Below are 5,298 nucleotides of genomic sequence, written 5' to 3' on the forward strand. Positions count from 1 at the left end.
AGGGGGCATGGAAAGGAGTGGCTGGAAAAGGAGAACAGAGGAGGAAGCACATAAATAGAAAGGTACCTGACCTGTCTGTTCATTTACTCTTTTGCCACTCTACACCTCCCCCCCACTCTATGCAAATTGTAATACAAATTGTTTCTACTTGCAGTCTCTCAATCCATGTCAGGCAAGAGACATGAAGACCACTGGTAGAAAAGGGGAAAGGGAATTAAAACCAGAAGAGGATGTATTGAGTATATAAGCAAAGAGAGCAGATAGGATATAGGGAGGTATATGTACTTAATCTAAAATGTTTTTCAAAAGTATGATATTAGAGGCTACATAGCATACAGCATGTTAGCACTGATTGCATACAAAGCAGTGTGTGCAGAATTCATTAGCTTTCTTGTTTTAAGGATTTGCTCTTCTTGTCCTATGTTTGGATATCCAGCACTGTATGGTGAAAAGACTATTTTGGCATCCCCTCAAAATCAGCTAGCATAAGCCAAGAGAGGCAACAACAATGACAATAAAACCAAGTGTTGCACTTGTAAAACTTATCACGGAAGAAGGGGGCAATAGTAGAATTAGCTGGCTCTGCCTGTTCTTGACTTTAGCATCACCTACTGGTGGCCTCCTGCCTTATGCTTCACCAGTCCCAATGAAGACCACCCATCACTGATAATAACACTGTCCCCAGTTCTTGGCATACTGGTCCCAGGCTATGGTCTGAAGGCACATGAGGCCAGCACCCTGCTGAAGCTAAGCACAGTCAGGTCAGGTCAGGTCAGTACATGGATGGGAGACTGCCTGGGAACCATATGTAAGCCACCTTGGGTTTCTATCATGAAAAGAAAGGTGGTTTTAAATGTAATAAATAAATAAATAAATAATACTGCACCCAAGTTCCCTAAGCAGCTGAGAAGGAATGATCCCTTCACTTCAGCTGGACCTGGGAACTTTTAGCTAAGCTTTCTACCTTAATTTCCACCCAGAGATTTATTTATTTGAATGGGCCTGCCCATTGACATCATTAGGGCCCATCCCTGAAATCTCAGTGTTTTGGATACTTCTGACCTGGCAACCCTAAAAACTATAGCACGTGCAAATGTAGACATTTTTTTAAAAAAAAAAACCTGTTCAGGATTATGCATAATGACTGGAGAATGTACAAAATTTAATAAATATTTGCACATATCCCAGGGCCCGTAGGAGATTATGTATATTGACCAGGAAATGTGACATTTTTCTTTTCATGGAAGGTTATATGCACATTCTCCATTAGGCATGATGAATGAGCACAATGGGCAGTTGTTTTGTACATTAACCATTCAACTTACATTCCACTTAACTTATCTACTACTTGTGGGGGTCGGTGGGAGGCTATTTTTCTTTGTAAGGTAGCTGATCATTCAGCTGCCCTCTTAAAGAAAAAAAATGTTCAGAAGAGTTATTATCTATTTTTTGCTACCAAATATAATATTAAAAAGCTGGTGGATTGGCAAAACAGAGTCTGTCAGCCTAACCTACTCCACAGGGTTGAGTTCAGTTGGATGTTAGGTAATTGTACTACCACATTGCTTAAATGTCCACAATATGTTTGCAAGGGAGGAGGATGAGGAGAAAACCAGAACAAATTTGCCCTGCCTCGGGTGCCCTTCCATTCACCCACACCTACTGTTCTCCAGCCACCACTGAAGATAACTTTGCCCATTCATCCTTATTAGTAATACTCTATTGCATTTTGAAAATTAGTATTGCTTCTAAATTAGGTTGCTTCTAAACTAATCTCTGGTGTATTATGTCAAGACTGTTATTGTTTTGCATGTAATCCTATTAAGATACTTAATTGTTTATTACTCTTCAGTGAATGCCATAAAGGTACTAGTGAAAAAAAGACAGCTGTTGCTTTAAGCCTAGGATTTAACCCTATCAAATGTTTAAAAAATATTCCATGTAGTTGTGCAATTAGAAGATGTCAATCCATTTAGAAAATGAGTCATATTTTGTGCTAAGTGTTATAATAATAAAGCATGCAGTTCTGTGTCTAACCATCATGGTGCATGGCACTTCTCTTACAACTGAATGAGCTGAGATTACTACAGTGGATCCTACCATTTTCCTGAGAGCTGCATATGGCGTCTTGGCTTCCCTGATGTTTCTTAATGCCTTCAATGTTTAATATTTTTTTGATTATCACTGTAACACTGAAAAATCCTCAGCTCCGTAACCCTATCAACATATTCCTTCTTAATCTCTTCTTTTCAGACCTTATGATGTCCCTCTGTGGCACCACTATAGTTATAGCAACAAACTATTATGGATATTTCTACACAGATTCTGCACTTTTCACGGATTTGCTGTCAATTATTTTGGTAAGCAAAATAGCCAGACTGATGACGATGATGATGATGATTCCTGCCTTTCATGAAAAACCTACTAAAGGTGGTTTACAAAGATAAATAACATAACAATGGAGCAGGTCGCCAGGGCACCTTAGGTACCTGCTTGGGCCTTGCCTGGTTGCCTGTTTTGGCAGTGGGTGGAGTATGCATGCACGTGAGGGCCTGGAGGGCCAGTGTCGGAGTGGCGGCAAGCAGCGGCAGAGAGAGAGGCAGCTTTGCAGGGAGTGTCGGTGCAGTGTCGGTGGCATAGTTAACAGGGTCTTAGGGGCCTGCGAGGGTTGGAGTTGGGGCTGGGGAATCTTGGCTAGGCCTGGCAGCCCTGCTCCATTTTGCAGGTTCTCTGTGGCCTGGCTGGCCTGTTAAGCACCTGGACGGCAGGACTGGCAGCTTTGGGCCTGGGTGGCGATTTTGTGGCCACGTGACTGGGCCTTTTTGGCGCAGTGGCCATTTTGCAGCCTTTCTTTGGTGCGGCAGCCATTTGTGGCCTCACGTGCAGCAGCCATTTTGTGTCAGCCATTTTATGTGGTGTGGGTCCAGGTGGCCATTTGGGGGACATGTAGGCAATCATTGTTAGAGGTGGCCATTTTTGGAAGGTTGTTGGCAGCTATTTTGGTAAGATCATTCAGCAGTGGCCATTTTGGTAGGGTCATCCAGTGGGCTGCCCTTTTGGTAAGGTCATCCGGAGGGTGGCCATTTTGCTAAGGCCATTTTGGGGGTAGTCATTTTGTTTAGGGCCTAGGTGGCCTGTTATTTGATTGACTGACCAGTTTCAGGTCAGTAATTTCTAGACCTGTTGGTTAGGGCTTACAGGTAAGCCAGGTTCGAGGGTCATGCCTCCTAAGAAGGGCAAGGGTGATCCTAAGGGGAAGGGGAAGGCCCCAAAGCGGCCAGCTCAGCATCGGCTTCCTTCATCTCAGGACCTGTCATCCTCTGAGGATGAGAGGCCTGATGTTTCATCTGTATTGGCTCGTATAGAGTCTCTGGAGAAGTTAAATAGACAAACTCGTGAGGATACTCAAAACAAGGCTAAGACAGTTAAAGGGAAGCATGATCGGAAGGGCCTATCTGACACTGACTGGAGTGCTGTTTCGGACTGTTTAGCTGTATTGGAGCGATTATATGGCCAGTTTGCTCCAGGGCATTCCGTACTTGATGTGGAACCAGTGGTGGCTTTGGGAATTCTAGAGGTGAAGGCTGCTGCAGTTCACCCTGGTTTTGGTGAGTCCACTCAGCAAGGTTCTGTGTAGGGTTTACCTGGGTGGCCTGGGGCACGGTTCAGAGCAATTAATTAAGAGAAATTAATAAAACAAGTAACAGGTAAATGGGTAACTATGAATTTCTTCCTAGAAATAGAGGAAGAGGAGAAAAAAGAAAGAGAGGGTTGTGGGTGTGCAGTTGTGTGTGCAGTGATGCTGCACAGTCTAACTTTTGGCTTCAGAGGAGGCAGAGAGAGGGGGAAGTTGCAGTGAGAGAAGAGAAAAAGATTTAAAGAGTGAGAAAAGAATGCTATTTTCCCTTCCTTATGTACTGTGGGAATACTGGAGAAGGGGGCATGATTCAAGAGGTAGAAAGTGGACAACAGCCAGGAACTCATGAATCTTGGATGAAGGGCATCAGCGGAAGGGGAGTGCTATAGAAAGCAAACTTGAACTCAGGAACTCAAGGAAGACACACACTATTACTGAATGATCCTGAAGTCCAATCCGGAAACATCTTGCAGGAGACATTTAGGAACTCAGGGAAGAGAAGGAGCAACTTAAGGGAGAAAGTAATCCTATGGAGGGCAAGCAGAACTCAGGGGCATTCTGGTGCATAAGAGCAGTTACACATAGAGGTCTGAGGTAAGAAGACAGGTGGTCCTGGGAGGGTGATTTCATTACATTAGGACCAGAGTCAAGTGAGACATTTATACACTCAAGAGATCTCACACTAGGTGAATAGTTGGTGGGAATGTCTATGGGTGGTGTTCCATGCTAGTCCTACTAAAAGTAAACCCACTGAAGTTAATGGATATGACTGACTTAGCTTCATTAATTTCAATAGGTCTATTTTGAGCAGGACTTAGTTGAATACAGCCTGTGTCAATAGGGTCCAGTCTTGATGGACAGTTCCAACTAGATCCTTACTAGGTCATCTATCTAAGCACAAATGGAACAAAGATGTTATAGAACTTGTAAAGTGGTGGTGGAACTTTTCTCTCCTGGCAACAGTTTCCTAGTGGACTAACCCGAGTGTTTGCTGAACCCTCATCCAGTTAAAAGTTTAACCCTGGTCAGTCCAAATAGAAAGACCTTGCAACAATTCTAAAAGAAGCACATCTATTGTACTCTGGTGAACTAAAACTGGATAGAAAGACCTTGCTGAAAGGCCCTAGGATGACATGTGTGTCCCTGAGTTAGCAGGATATAATATACCACAATCTAATTTAGGGTTATGCTGGAAGGGAATACTATCTCACTGCAGCACCACAGAGTTCATAATTGTATTGGTTTTCTCATTTATCTTTTTGTAGTTTTACAAATGTGCAGTTGAATTTATAACCTATGGCCAAGTTTTGTCAAAACCAAATGAAGATATTTCAACTTCAGCAGTTCCAGTTGAATGCAAAACACCTTGTAAGATCAACCAAGTGTCTCCAGTCTGATATTGTTCCATTGGCTGTATTCTATAACATTTCATATACTTTCAGTCAGAGAAAAATAATAAAATTCACTAATAAGCAAAAAAACTTGCAGTTTAAGAACGTACCTATAGCCAACAGATATTTCTATCAAACTTTAAAAAACAGGGAAATTGGGCAGCTATAGTGAATGCACCAGGGGAGCAGGAGACCTGACCTCCTCTCTGAGATATTGGATTGCCCTACACATTTGTCAAAACGCAAACACAATTTGGGTTGGTCTTTCAC

At 42.8% G+C, this 5,298-nt stretch overlaps 1 pseudogene; it reads left to right on the forward strand.

Annotated features, from left to right (window-relative positions):
• The first annotated feature begins 2,041 nt into the window (after positions 1–2,041).
• Positions 2,042–5,034, forward strand: LOC133363329 (uncharacterized; annotated as a pseudogene).
• The last annotated feature ends 264 nt before the right edge of the window (positions 5,035–5,298 follow it).

This window comes from Rhineura floridana, chromosome 8, assembly GCF_030035675.1.
Source record: "Rhineura floridana isolate rRhiFlo1 chromosome 8, rRhiFlo1.hap2, whole genome shotgun sequence".
NCBI classification, from domain to species: Eukaryota; Metazoa; Chordata; class Lepidosauria; order Squamata; family Rhineuridae; genus Rhineura; species Rhineura floridana.